The sequence below is a fragment of the Macrotis lagotis genome, chromosome X (assembly GCF_037893015.1).
Source record: "Macrotis lagotis isolate mMagLag1 chromosome X, bilby.v1.9.chrom.fasta, whole genome shotgun sequence".
Classification (NCBI taxonomy): Eukaryota; Metazoa; Chordata; class Mammalia; order Peramelemorphia; family Peramelidae; genus Macrotis; species Macrotis lagotis.
Genome location: NC_133666.1, coordinates 549,049,669 through 549,064,747, shown reverse-complemented (window position 1 = coordinate 549,064,747; position 15,079 = coordinate 549,049,669). Strand labels below are relative to the sequence as shown.

General features: G+C 36.1%; 1 long non-coding RNA gene across 1 annotated transcript in view; it reads left to right on the top strand.

The window, feature by feature from the left end:
* Positions 1-1,973: 1,973 nt before the first annotated feature.
* The window catches only part of LOC141496959 (uncharacterized), a 52,187-nt gene continuing 39,081 nt past the window's right edge, over positions 1,974-15,079 (top strand). The window contains exon 1 of the long non-coding RNA XR_012471207.1: positions 1,974-2,058. This is a non-coding gene — a long non-coding RNA (uncharacterized LOC141496959). The remainder of the gene's footprint in view (positions 2,059-15,079) is intronic.

Genomic DNA, 15,079 nt, shown 5'->3' with positions numbered 1-15,079 from the left:
TCCTTCACCAAGCTTCTGACTCATTTTCATGATTTGTTTTCTTCCCAATTTTCCTTTGCCTCCCTTACTTGATTTTCAACATCCTTCTTGAGCTCTTCCATGACCTAAGGCCAATTCATATTTTTGTTAGATGCTTTGGATGTAGAAGCTTTGATTTTGTTATCTTCTCCTGAGTGTGTATTTTGATTTTCCTTATCACTTAGTAACTTTTTATGGTAAGTTTTTTTGTCTTCCATTGTCTGTTCATTTCTTCAACCTATTTGTTAAGGTAGGGCTCTGCTTTCAGAGTGGTAGACACACTGTCCTGTTCTGGGGGGCTCTTTCAGCTGTTTTCAGAGACACTGCTAGGGACCTACAAGTTTTCATTTTTTCCAAGGTGATATGATCTAAAGAGAGATTTTTAGTACTCTCTTGGTCTGTACTTATGTCTATGGGAGACCACAAGCTCTCTTCTACACTGGAACTGTAAGGGGCAGTCCCCACTCCCATGAAGTAGCAAGCTCTTTGTTCTACCACTTCCCCTCTTGCTGGGTCTGTGACCTAGATCTGTGACTCAGATTTGTGTATGGGTAAAGTAATAGAGTCCTGCCATATATAACAAAGAGACCCTTGCAATCTCCTTCTGATCTCCTTACCATCTGTAGACCGAGAACCAAAGAAATACTATTGCAGCCACTGATTCAGGATTACTCCTGTGACCTATTGGGACTGCGTTTGCACTGCTGAGGCTTACTCCACTCTCACCCTGGTGCAACAGACTTTTTCTCCTGACCTTCCAATTTGTCCTTGGGTGAACAATCTGAAAACTGCCACTACTGACACTGACCTAGTCAACTGATATCTATTTCTAGATTGCTGCAGCTGGTCTACCCATGTATTGTGCTCCTCTCTCACCCTGGTGCAACAGATCTTTCTCGCTGAACTTTTAAGCAGTCTAGGCTGGAAAATTGTTTCATTTCATCTTTTAGTGAGTTCTGTCACTCTCTAATTTCTTATAGTCATTATTTAATGGTATTTGGAGGAGTTTGGGGGAGAGCTCTGCCATCTTGGCTCCTCCCAATGACTTCATAATGAGGTGAAAGACTTAATCCTTTAACTTGTAATCTAAAATCCTTTGTTCTCAAAGTTCTCCTCCATGCACTGCACCCCCAAATTTCCCTAGTTTTTGCTTGATTTCACCTTTAGCCCAGTGATTGTACATGCTGCTGTTGTTCAGTCATATCCATCATGACCCCATTAGCAGTTTCCTTCACAAAAATATTAGAATCATTTGCTATTTCTTTCTCTATCATCATCAGTGTCACCATCTTTCAAAGTTATCAGTCTGACACAAGGGCAAAGAAACCTAGCAGAAAAAGAGACAATTTAAAGATATCTAATAAATATGAAATTAATTATTGAATTATTGAAAATATTTTAGATTACTATGTGCACTACTATGTGCAATAGTCAATAGTGTCAAATATGCCAGTGACTAATTGGTGATTTTATAGGCAATAGTTTCTATAACATAGCAGTTAACAGAGGTCAAATTAGAGTGCATTGATTTGGGTAATGGTAGGAAACCAAGATAAATCAAGCCAACAAGCAAAATTCAGGTAAAGGATGGCTCCATTTTTCAAAATGGAGGTTTCAGAAGGCAAAGTAAATAAATCAATGACTTGGAGTCAGGATAATGGGAGTTTGAATCCAGCCTCAGACAATTGATACTTATTAGCTGTGTGACTTTGAACAAGTCATTTAACCCTTATTGCCTCACATCCAGGGTCATTTCCAGTTATTCTGATTCATATCTGGCCACTGGACCCAGATGACTCTGGAGGAGAAAATGAGACTAGTGACCTAGTTCCACACCCCCTCATTCAAATTCAATTCACATGCTTGTCATGACCTCACAAACATTAATATTATGAGATAGGAGAAATATAGTACAAGAAAAAGATAAACCAAACATGGCTAGAAATTTTTCTCGGGAAAAAATGTGAGGAGCTTTAGTAAGCCACAGCTTCAATAATTATGATGTTGCTGTCAAAAAAAGGGAATTGAGGAGAGATTAAGGTAATCTTAGACTGCTTTAAATATAAAATTCACAAACTGATAATTCCATTCTCTACTAAACTAGACAGACCACAACTGGAGTATTATATTCATTTCTGAATGCTAAATTTTTTGAGGGACATTGATAAATCAAAAAATATTCTGGGGAGAGGTGAATATAGTGAAGCGCTTGAGTTTATGCCAATGAGAAATCCCTGCAGGAAATAAGCATGTTTTACCTGAAAAGATAGATGGGGATATATGATTCCAATCTTCAAGGTTCTAATGCATTGTCATGAATACTTGTTTTGCTTACTCTAGGAGACAAGAATGCAGGATAAGAGGTAGAAAATGAAAAAAGGCCAATTTAGAAGAATTCTAACAGCTAGATCTATCTAAAAATAGAATATATTACCTCTCCCCAGAGTAAAGGTTAGACCATTAGTTGAGTATCAATACATCTAAAGGCCAGACACTGTATTAGGTATTGGGGATATGGACTAAAACATGAAATAATCTCTGCCCTTAAGGAATTTACATTTGATCAAATGAGATAATACTTACTGAACACAGTACCTTGTATAATAGGCACTATAAAAATGCTTATTCCCTTGCATTCCTCTTCCTTCCCCTTGAACATTTACATATTTCAGCGTAACCTGGGAATAGAACCCTCTCTCTCTCTCTCTCTCTCTCTCTCTCTCTCTCTCTCTCTCTCTTTCTCTCTCTCTCTCTCTTCCCTCTGGACTAGTTCATTCCTCTTTGACTTGCCCTCATGCTGACAGAGACATGAGGTTTTCCCAGACTTCCCCTAAGGAAGTCTACTACTGGAATCACCTCAAGGGTCTGGGATATCTCTGTTGTGGGAGGATATAACCTCTAAGCATCTAAGTCTTCACTTATGAAGTTCCTTCCCTTTTACTCAAAAATCAAGTAAAATAATACTATTGACTTTTAAACATGAAATATTTACCAAACAAGAAGGCAAAAGCAATAATAATCATAATTTGTTATTGGAAAGCAAAAGCAGTAATAATCATATTATTCCATAGATTTCTGAAACAAAAATAATTAAAATATGCCAGGTGCACATTTACAGAAATTTAGCAGTGAGGCATATAAATATGGAAATCTATGTAGTTGGGTCAGTTAATACCTCTAGACTATTGGTCTTAAATTCCTTAATCTTTTTGGGGAATAACTTGTTTCATATATCAATTTCTGGTCAAAATATTTCTCTGTTAACTGTTCTGCTTCATGTCCTTACAGATCTCCTGCTATGCAAAAGTGTTCTCTTGCTATTCTTGAGAAATAAAAATATCAGGATTATTTAACACGTAGTCATCCTTGGCAGAGCATTGGTAGTTATTTCATTGTCAAGCAATTTCTTTAAACAGGAAAACTGTCAAGTTTCACAAATCTACTCTGGGGTTTTTCCCCCTCTCATTTTATAGATAGTGATAGGATCATGCAGTCTTTTCCCTGTCAATTCTTCAGATAGGAGATTGTTTATTTGGTTGTTTCCTTTCCAATTGACAAAGCTCATAGACAGAAAGATAAAAAAATCATATTCAGAGTCTGCCACTACCTTCACTTTCTTTCTTTCAAACTGTAGAAAGCAATAAGGGGGGCACACACACACATACATACACAAGAAAAACTCTGAGATATGTTCTACTTTCTTAGTGGATAGTGTCAATGCAATAGTGTTAAGAGTGCCATATTGCCTTTCTCTAGATAATCACCTCTCAGCAAAGCAATGCTTCTCTTCTAATCAGCATAACTCCTAGGAAAACATCTGTAAAACTGCTCAGCACCTGTCAGCTTCTATTTTCCTGGTTGTCTCCCACCCCACTCTCTGACTTCCCATGCCTCATACCAGGGGCCTCCTCATAAGCACTGATCCATCCCTAACTTATGATGTGAAACTCTAAATGGGACATCTTTCTGTCAGGTCTGACCCCAACAGTCCTTTCATAATCATCCCACCTTCTCCCTCAAACTGTTACTTTATTTATAGATTATCAACATTATACTTCAAAACTCTAAAAACAGTCATATGTAATTAAGCTGATAAATCACAATGTACAGCAGACAGTGCTCTGCCTTCACACAGAGCATCTCAGTACATTTATCTGAGGAGCAGTTTCTTCTCAAGTCTACATGTCTATGCCTCTCCTGAAGCACTTTTATCAATGCAAAGAACACAAGTCAAAGACACAGATTGAAATGGAGATAATAACAACATGCCAAATAATGAGTGGGGTCAAAGAATAAATCACAGGAACACAACTAAGTGAAAATAATTAAAATGATAAAACAGCATACCAAAATTTTTCAGCTAAAAAATCCCTGAAGCAAAAATGATGTTCCCAAATAGAAAAACAGATTAGTGAAGCAAATATATGTATAATTTTAAGTAAGAAAATAAACTCTAAATAATTATAAGAGATGTTTTGAAGATTAAAGGAAAAGTAAACAACCAGAAGACTACAGAAAAAACAAAAAGCAGATTCTTTAAAAATAGTAAAAAAGGGATAGAGCACTGGCCCTGGAGTCAGGAGTACCCGAGTTCAAATCTGGCCTCAGTCACTTAATAATTACCTAGCTGTGTGGCCTTGGGCAAGCCACTTAACCCCATTTACCTTGCAACCCCCCCAAAAAAATAATAATAACTCAGGTGCTCTATCAAGTGTGACACCTAGCCGCCACCCCCAAAACTATTTTGACTAAGTAGATGATTATCATTAGAAAAACAATTAATGTAACTAATTAAATATTGGGAGAAAAAAACTTGAAAGCCTTTTTAACAAAGCACAAGACTCATTTGTTAAAAAAAAATGACTTCAAAATCCATAGTGATGATTTTATTGTGACAAAATAAATCTCTAAAACCAAAGCTTACATCATTTTCTAAGGAAAACTTTAGATGCTTTCTAGGGAAAACTTTAGATGCAATTATAGAAGTAGAGAATGAATTTCCCCCTTTCCTTTCTATTATTTGTCCTACTTTTATAAATCTAATTAGATAATAATGACAAAAGAAAAAAATTAAAGTTAAGAACTTTGGTAAAGGGGAGAGAAAATTTTACAAGAAAAGATAAAACCTCTTTACACAAGGCATGATGATTTACCTAGACAACCCCAGACAATAAGAAATGAAACAAAGACAAAAATTTTGAAAAGACAAATTATGGCCCCAAAATATTAGCATTTTAATAGAGCAATTAAGAAATTCAGAAGGAAATAGCAGTAAAGTATACCAAAAAATATATAACTACCAAAAAATATTTGGGATTCAATCCATTCTAACATACTGAAAATAATTTAAAAATATAGGAAACTCTTTAAAGAAGTATTCAGAAGGATAATCATTGCTGAAAGTCAAGACACATAAATACAATGAAAATTTTCATAGAATCATAGACTAAGATTTAAAAGCACTTCAAAAGACATTGAGTTAAAATCCTTCATTTTAAAGAAAAATAAAGTAATATCCAAGATGGTTAGGTGCCTTGCATAAGGTCACACAGATAAGTAAGTGTCTGAGGCAAGATTTGAACCCATTTTACTGACTCCAAGTATAAGGTTCTATCCACAGTGCCCTCAGTTTGAGAGTTCCTAAATTTATTTACATTGTGTTACATGTGCCCAACTAGCAATGGCATACTTTATAGGGCAAGTTAAAATAATAGCATCTTTTGAAAGACCAAATAATCCAGAATCTTAAAGAAAAATCATGAAAATAAAAGTAGGAATCAAAGAAGAAGTATCTACAAAGTTTAAGTAAAACAGTAATCACTGATTAATAAATGACAAAGTGTGATTCATGAATGAAATAGAATTTCAATTTGTTATAAGAAGTTCCTTGGACCTTAGATTTCTTATCTGTCAAATAAAGATAGTGTCTAAGACATTCTCAGAAACTGTATGATCTCAGAAAACTCTTTCAGCTCCAGATATATGAACCTATAACGATAAAGAATGGGAAGTGTAGAAAGAACTATACTTGAACTGATTCAGAGTGTAGTAAACAGAATCAGAAAACTAATATGCATAAAGACTATACCAATATAAGTAGAAAGATTAATAAACAAAAAAAGGAGGGGAACAAAAAGGGGAGGGAAAAGGAAAATGACATTCTAACTTATAAGAATTCTTTTTTTGGATAAAAATAGGAATAGCTGGACTGTTGAAGTCCTTTCCAGTTCTAAAATTTGGTGATTGATGAAACAAGGTACCTAAGTAGACAGAAGGATTCAGAAGAGATTAAATGTGCTGGCAGAGTTAGTGCAAGAGCTGACAAAGTCTTTCTTTTTTAACCAGTCATGGCAATTTTACTTTTACACCATTTCTCCATGGTACTAGTTATCCATCTGGATATTCAATGATAACATATTTTCCTGCATTACATAGTGGAAAGACATCAAGAAATCAGTTTCTAGATTCCATTTTATCAATAATTAGCTTTCTGACTTTGAGCAAATAAATCTATGGAGGCCCTATTTTCTTTATCTTTAAAGTAGAAAGGTTGGATCAGCATGGTTTCTATGGTCTTTCCAATACTATTATTCAAAAACTCTATGTTTACTCTACTCAAGCCAATATATTGTGTCTGTTCCTCCTAATTTCTCTTCACTCTGAGGTGACAGTGAATTGTTAATTAAACTATGTGAATGTCCTTTTTAGCTAATTATTGAACCATCAAAAAAGCTGTTCTGATGTAAAACAGGTCTTCTCAATATTTTGTTTCATATATGTATATGCACACACATAAACACACATAAATATACATCATCCAGCATGCATTTTATTAAATTTCATAATCATTTTCAAGCCAATGTATGTGTGCATGTGTGTATACGTATGTATCACTGTGAAAATATGCATATATATATTTATATATATAAATGTATATTTGTTAGGTTTTTGTTCAGTCATTTTTAAGTCATGCCCAACTCTTTATGACCCCTATTTTGGAGTTTTCTTGGCAAAGACACTGGAGTGGTTTGCCATTTTCTAACTAGAAAACTAAGGCAAATAGGGTTAAGTGAGTTGCTTAGGATCACACGGCTAGTAAGTGTCTGAGGTCAACTCTGAACATCTTCTACTTGACTCCAAGTACAATACTCTATGTATGATATCATTTGATTAATATAAGTGTGTCTATGTATATACTCATTGCACATATCTATACACATGTATACATATAATGTGTTTGTGTGCAAATAAATATATACATATTATGCATGTTTGTGTATGTGTATGTGAATGTGTATGTGTACATACACACATAAATCTGTTTCTGTTTCTAAGGGGTCCAGTAGACACACATAAAAGTGCCAGATCTGGGTTCAGGAAGACCTGAATTCAAAACTGACCTCAGATACTTACTAATATGTAACCCAAGGTAAGTCACTTAATTTCTGTCTGCATCATTTTCTTCATCTATAAGATGGGGATAATAATAGCACCTACATCTCAGTGTTCTGAGATTCAACTGAGATATTTGTGAAATGCCTAGCAAAGAGCTTGTTATTATAGTAAGCCCTAAACAAATGCCTGATTCCTTCCTTCTTCCCTCCTTCCCTTCTTTGTTTCCTTTTTCCTTCATTCTTCTCTTCTTTCCTTCTTTCCTTCTTTCCTTCTTCCTTCATTCTTTACTCCTTCCTTTCCTTCTTTTCTTCTTTTCTTCCTTCCATCCTTCCTTTCTTTCTTTCTTTCTTTTTTCTTTCTTCCTTTGTTTCTCTTTCCTTTTCTTCTTTTCTTTCCTTCTTTCCTTCCTTCCTTTGAAGTTACTAAAAAGAAATTCAATTAATCTGACTCAGTTTGAAGGCATATTAGTATGTTAGATAGCACCACTTATCCTTTTAGGTCATTGGCATTGAGAAGCTCCTGAATGATTTCTTGGGATGAAAGCAGCCTTTGCATTAAGAGAAATTCACATAAGACCAGATTTTCATCCTGAGGCTGACTTCCAAGTGCTATGTCCCAAGTTTTATTTTATCCATTCCTTCAAAAAAACAGAAGGCTGATCTTATTATAATCCCTTCCTTCATTCTATTGGCAACTATAGAATAAACCCTCAAAGGGAAGAGACTGTTTCATATATTTTCTGCATCCCCTGAAGAACTCAGTCTAGTACTGAGCCCATAGTGGCTGCTCAATAAATACTTGTTGATTGATCAGAATGAAGACACTGTAAGGAATTTAATTAAAATGCCATCAACTCAAACATATTCCACATCATCATGTAGAAGTTTCCAGGTCTTGGCCAATTTCTCAAGGTTGCTCAACCTATTTAGAGAGGGAACTGTCAAAGTCCAGGTCCACAGATGTCAAACACATTAGTTTTTTGTTATTTTTTCCTTATTTATATGCCGCAGCACCTAACATAGTGTCTTACACATAGTAGGCACTTAACAAATGCTTGAAGTGAATTAATCCCAAGCATATTTAGTGCATCTCACACATTGTAGACAAGTTGTTGGCAGTGCCACTGTCATCTTAAGTTTTAATTCAACTCTCCAAGATACTAGCCAACTCATCCATCTGCAAATTTAATGAGCATACACTATTCCATCATATTAGTCATGAATAAAAATACTGGAATGTGCTATGCTAGGCCAAGACCAAGTGGAACTACTTGCACAGTCTTAAAATTGGAAAGGATCTAAAGGGTCATCTTACCCAACCCATGTCTAAATAAGAATCCTCTCTTCAACATACCTGACAAGTGGCTATTCAGTCTTTATTTCAAGACTTTCAGTGAAATAAAACTCCCTAGAACCTGAGTCAGACCAATGTTATATCAAGCCTAAATTTGCTTCTTTGCAACTTCCATATTTTGCTCCTATTTTCTCCTTCTAAGTCCAAGCAAAAACAGACTAAACCTTCTTCTGTGTGGCAGCCCTTCAAGTATTTAAAAATGGTTAGCATGACCCCACTCAATCTCAACCTCCCCTTGTGACTGACACTGATCCTTCAATAACTCATTAGTAATAAGCCTTTATCAGGGTCTATTCATCTGACAGTTGCTTGATCTAAACCAGACCTTCATAATTTCTTGAAGTGTATCTCAGGAAATTCTATGTCACATTCAAATTCTGTAAGCCCAGATCATTGGTTCACAGTTCTTTGAATTCCTCTAACTTCAATTTCCACAACTTTCTGCTATGGATTGTGATGGTCCTGAACCTTGAAATGCTAATAAATAAAAGTATTTTCTGTATTTGTATGTATGTATTTTCTGTAACTGTATTTCAGTTATTCTTTGCTAATGATATCTCAGAGTAGAACTGGATTAATTTATAATAGGAAGCATTCAGTTCAGATATTCATTCATTCTTTCACTGATTTATCAAAGCAAGTTGAGTTTCTGAGGCACTAGAATGGTTACCAAGAATTATGTTTTTGCTTTCACTTCAAGTATTATTTCCATGTGAATGACAATAATTTAAACGGTTATATTTTATTTGAGTAATTCTTAAAAATGCTTTTAGAACAGCAAGAAAGCAAATGAAAAGTAGCATACCCTGCAGAGATGAAGAAACCATGGAACTTTTCTAAAAAGCATTGTTTTAAGTTCAATGAATTCATAAGAGCATAATTCTATTGGTCATTTTTTCAACCTCATCATTTTATAGACGAGGGGGAAAAAAACCATAGGGGTTATCCAGAGGGAGTTCGGACAATAACCCAGAGGTTGTATCCAAGGTCACCCAAGGAAAAATAGGAAAGCCAAATATTCAAAACCTGATCCATTCTGTACAATAACCACATAAGAAGAAGAAGAAGAAGAAGAACAACAGCAACAATAATATTTATGGAGTACCTTAAGGCTTACAAAACGCTTTATAATTATCTCATTTGAACCTCACAACTACCCTGGAAGGAATTATTTCCATTTTAAAGATGAAAAAAACTGAGGCAGACAAATGTTCATTGATTTTCAAGAAGTCATTCAGGTAGTTGGTTGGTTGGTTGATCCTAGTCCTTCATTATTGAAGAAGATCAAAATGACATCACTATGTTAGATCCAGATACAATATGTTTGACTCTTTCTGATCAGACCAATATGAGCTCAGAATGTTCTATGTGAACACCTGGGTAGGTTTTGTTAAACGTGTGCCTCTCATGTTTTCTTGGAGCTGCTTCCATTCTGCCTTGTTCATAGAGCATAGCACCCTCTCTGATAAGGACACAACATAAATGGGTGGTCCTGTGCCAGGGTCTCCCATGCAGTGCAATCATACAGGTAGTAATTGTCTACAAAGGTTTAGCACTCTGTATAATACTTTGCACTTAACAGAGTGCCTGGCATTATTAAGTGTTTAATAAATGCTTTTTGACTTTAACATACTTTATATGCATTATACCACTGGGTCTCACAATAGCCCTTTGAAGTACTATATTCTATAAACTATATTTGAGTTAGGTAGCATATTACTATATTCATTTTACAAATGAAGAAACTGAGCATCAGAGAGGTTAAATGAATTGCTCTTGGTCATATAACATAGCATCAGAGGTAATATAATGTTGCCAGGATGTCCTGACTTTAAGTTCATGGCTCCATACACTACTCCTCTTTGAAATATTTTGTTAGACAGAAATCAGTAGATCAAGTATGAGATTTAGCAGGCAATCTTATTCCTGAATCACCCATAGTTCTCTATCATATTTTTAAGGCAGTCAGGTTAAGAAATCTGCCTCAGGTCACACAGCCAGTAAGTGTTTCAGGCCAGATTTGAATTCAAGTCTTCCTGACTTCAAAGATGGTGCTCTATCCACTGCTTCATCTAGTTGCTCCTCTCTACCCTATTCTTCCACTTTTTGGAGTTTTGAAAGCACATTCTAGGATCTAAAAGCCCTGAGACTAAGGCAATAATAAACTCAACATGTCTGAAACAGAATTAATTCTCTTCCCTCTCCCCCTAAAACCCTCTCTCCTCCTCTTATAAATTTCCCTGGTGCAGTTGAAGCACCACCCATGCTCCCAACATAGTCTCACACTGTCATCCTCAAATCCTCACTCTCAGACACCCATATTTCTGTTGTTTTGTCTTGTCCTTTCTACCTTCTACATTTCTCAGATATATCCATTACTCTCCTTTCACACACCCATCACCCTGGTACAGGTGCTCATCACCTCACATCACACACAGGCTATTGCCATAGCCTGCTAATAGATCTCTCTACCTCAACTCTCTCCCTACTCAAGATCTTATATATTGGGCAGATCTATGTCACCCTCCAATTCAATAAAATCCAGTGGCTCTTTGTCAACTGTAGAATCAAATATAAAATTATCTGGTTTCAGAGTCCTCCAGAATCTGGTCTCTTTCCACCTTTCTAGACTTTTTTCACTTCATGACATACTGTGTATCATAAAATCCAGGAACACAAGCCAACTGCACAGAACACTCCATCCTCCATGCCCTTTCACAGGTGGTGTCTGCCCCTTTATCTCCACTTCTCACTTGCTCCAAGTTTCAGTCCAGGTCCCACCTTACATGAGTTTCCCTTCATTCATTCCTCCTCCCTACTACCATTACCCCTAGAGCTAATTTTGCCTTCTATCTGAAATTACATGCCACTTATACTGTATATATCTTGTCTATACAGAGTTATTTGCGTATTGCCTCTCCCGTTAGAATTTGAGCTCCTTGAGGTCTGGGATTCTATTTTTGTCCTTTTCGTATTTAGCACAGTCCCAGGCCATTCCATCCTGGTTGTTGTTTAGACCCTGATTGGCTCAAAAAGAAGGTAAATAGCATTTATTTCTGGTTTGGTCAGAAACCCTGAGCATCTTCCTTTCCCAGATTGATGTTTTTTGACTAGGGAAAAGAGGCCATTCTTTGCCTCATTTCTTACCTAGCTTTAATCATTGAAGGGGCATTGTCTCAATCAAACTTTAGCTTAAAAAAGGTCAAGGTTTCTCATTGCATCCAGGGCCATCTCCAAGATCCATATTTGGCCTTTGGACAAGTGACTCCAGAAGAAAAAGTGGACTGGTGTCTTAACACAGCATCCCCTCACTCCAATCCAATTTACTTGCTTGTTGTGAAATCACCTACCTGATGGCATGTTCTTCTTCAAGAAAGAACAAACAACAGCAATCATTAGGCTCATAATAAGTACTTAATAAATACTGATTGATGATGAAGATGACAATATATAATAATAGCTAACATTTATAATAGAACTTAACAATTTTCAATAGACCTAATATAATCATTTCATTGATCCTCTCAAGAACTATGTGAGAGGGGCACTTTTATTATCTCCATTTTACAAATGAGGAAATCTCAAGAGAAGTAAAGTCCCTTTCTAGCAGTCACACAGTTAGCCTCTAAAAGGGGCTAGAGGGGCAGCTAGGTGGCACAGTGGATAGAGCCCTGACCCTGGAATCAGGAGTACCTGAGTTCAAATGTGGCCTCAGACATTTAATTACCTAGCTGTGTGACCTTAGGCAAGTCACTTAACCCCATTGCCTTGCAAAAACTAAAAAAAGGAGGGGCTTAGAATTCACATCTTCTTCACTACAACTCTGACACTCTATTCACTGCTTCATATTGATTCTCATTGTATCCACAGTTCATGTTTAGGAATGACTGACAAATTAGTGACTAGATGAATAAAATCCCCCTGCTTTCTACTCTCAAGTTATTTTCTCTAAATGTCTAACCTGGGCATAGGCATTTCATAGCCCTAAAAGACAATTGGAAAGAGGCTCTCTTCAGACCCCAAAATGCACATATAAGCATTTCATCATAAATTTCTTAAACCATTGTTGGTAGGACCACAGAGGTTGTTTTACCATTTCTGTCATAGTTAAAACCTGAGAGACAAATGCATTAAGGGGCCAAAATATCAAGTTTTTTTTGAGTTGGACAGACTTAGGAGCAGCTGAGAACACACAAGCAGCTAGATTCCTACTGACAAAACACTTAGAAGAGGACATTGCTTTGGGCCTTGGAAATTTTCCAAACATGATGTAGGTTATGCCCTCCTCTATAAACCTTATTCTCCTGCAAAGAATATTGCTGATCAAATAAATCTAAATTTTGCATATTTTTTCTCCAATATCATTTCAAATCCAGTTGGACTTGTGAGTTTGAGACACTATTGCCCTGATCCCAAAGTATCAGTAATCTGTCTTACTAATTGATACTCAGTAAAACATCTACCTTCTAGCTAAAGGGGGGGGGATGGCAGCAGCCATCCTGTGCACTATAGGTTAAAGATGTTTAATTTCAATGACTCAAAATGTATGGGGAGTGAAAAAATGATATGTCTTCTTTAAAAAGTAATTTTCCTCAGAGTTCAAATATATCTCCCACCACCCCCCCTCCAAAAGCATTACCATTAAGAGTTGTTTCAAAGGAATGCCTATGGTTTCTGCTAACTTCTTATTACACAAGCATCCTTCTATAATGTAAACCAAGGGCTGGGTGATAAAGCACACCAGTTGGAAATATAAACAGATGCATTATGGATAACTTAAGTAATGCTTTCTCTCCTGTGAATACAATTTATGTCACTTAAAAGCTCAAATCAAAGGAAGCTTACTTTTGGTGATACTTAGATCTGGGAGATGTACCAAGCCCTAGCAACATTAGCAAATTAAAGCAAATGCCATCCATGCTCTATGTTAGTATTTTAGGGTTCAAGATTAAACGAGATGGAAAATGTGTATGATCCCTTGATAAGTGTAACTTGCCCCAATTTGGCAAACTGAAAGGAGTTAAAGGCCAAAAATAGCAGTTTAGCTGTGCAACTTTTTTTTTTTGCAGTAACTTTATAGCTCTACACTCTGCCTTGTGTTACTCATTTTGAAAAAGAAAGAAAATATGTATAAGAAAACTTAATTTTAATAAACCATCCTATTGAAATCAACCAAATTAAAACCTATTCCTCATGCTATTTGAGGGTGTTCTAAAGTTCTAGATGAATCAAGTCGAGAAATGTACATAAAAGTCTTTGATATCATGAAGAATAATTAATTGCTTATAGCAGGTCATAAAGTAATAACTGCACCCCATATGGTAGAGCCTCTGTTTAGTATTATAGTTTTTTTATTACCAGAAAAAATGGGAACTTTTAAGCAAAAGAAATCTGAGATTGTTTCAAATTCTTGAAGTGCAACTTAATTTCGTTAACTCTTACACTCTTCCCTGCTGATGTTTAACATTGAGTTCAACTTGTACAATCAAGGGATTTCAAAAAATATCATGGAAAGAAGCCAAGTATGGACATAATTTCAGAGAGCTGGACATCTTCAAGGTTTCTCTACACTCCTGGGAAGCAATTGCTTGGAAATAGGTGGGGAGGCAGGTGACAGTATTACCACTTGATCGATTTGTGTGGCTGCTTCATGTCTATAGCTGAATTCTCAGTCGTGCTCCATTGATTCAAATATGATTAAGTCAGTGTGGACTGGCTTCTGTCCCTGCTATTTACCTTCTCGTGACTGCATACAGAGTTATAGTCACTAGTTTCTTGATGCAAAAAGTTATGCAATACAGAAGACAAGACAGGAGGAGTCCCCAGAAGTTTGAAGTTTCTAAGACATGGATTCTTAACTTGGGTGTTTTGGAGAACCTTTCAATCATCTAAAGAAAACTATGGACCTCTTATCGAATTTTTTTTAATTATATGAAAAGGAAATGTTGAATTTTAGCTAGAGGCTAGCAAAAAAATAAGGATAAAATATTTTCTATTCGGGTGCATGGATACTTGAAATCTATCCATGGACCCCTTGACATATGCGCCTCAGATAAAGAGCCCCTACTCTAGGTGCTCTTGACCTAGGGAAATATCAATTGACCTGTGAGGTTAGACTAGGAGATATGTTTAAGGGAACCAAGATGCAGCATAATGCAGTAGAAAATAGGTTGGATTTAGAACCAAAGGCTCTAGGTTTAAATCCCAGGTCAGCAACTAATCAATTGTATGACTTTGGGGGAAAATTTAACCTCTCTGGGTTTTAGTTTCTTCATCCGTAAAATGAAGGGGTTGGACTAAGGTCAGTTAGGTC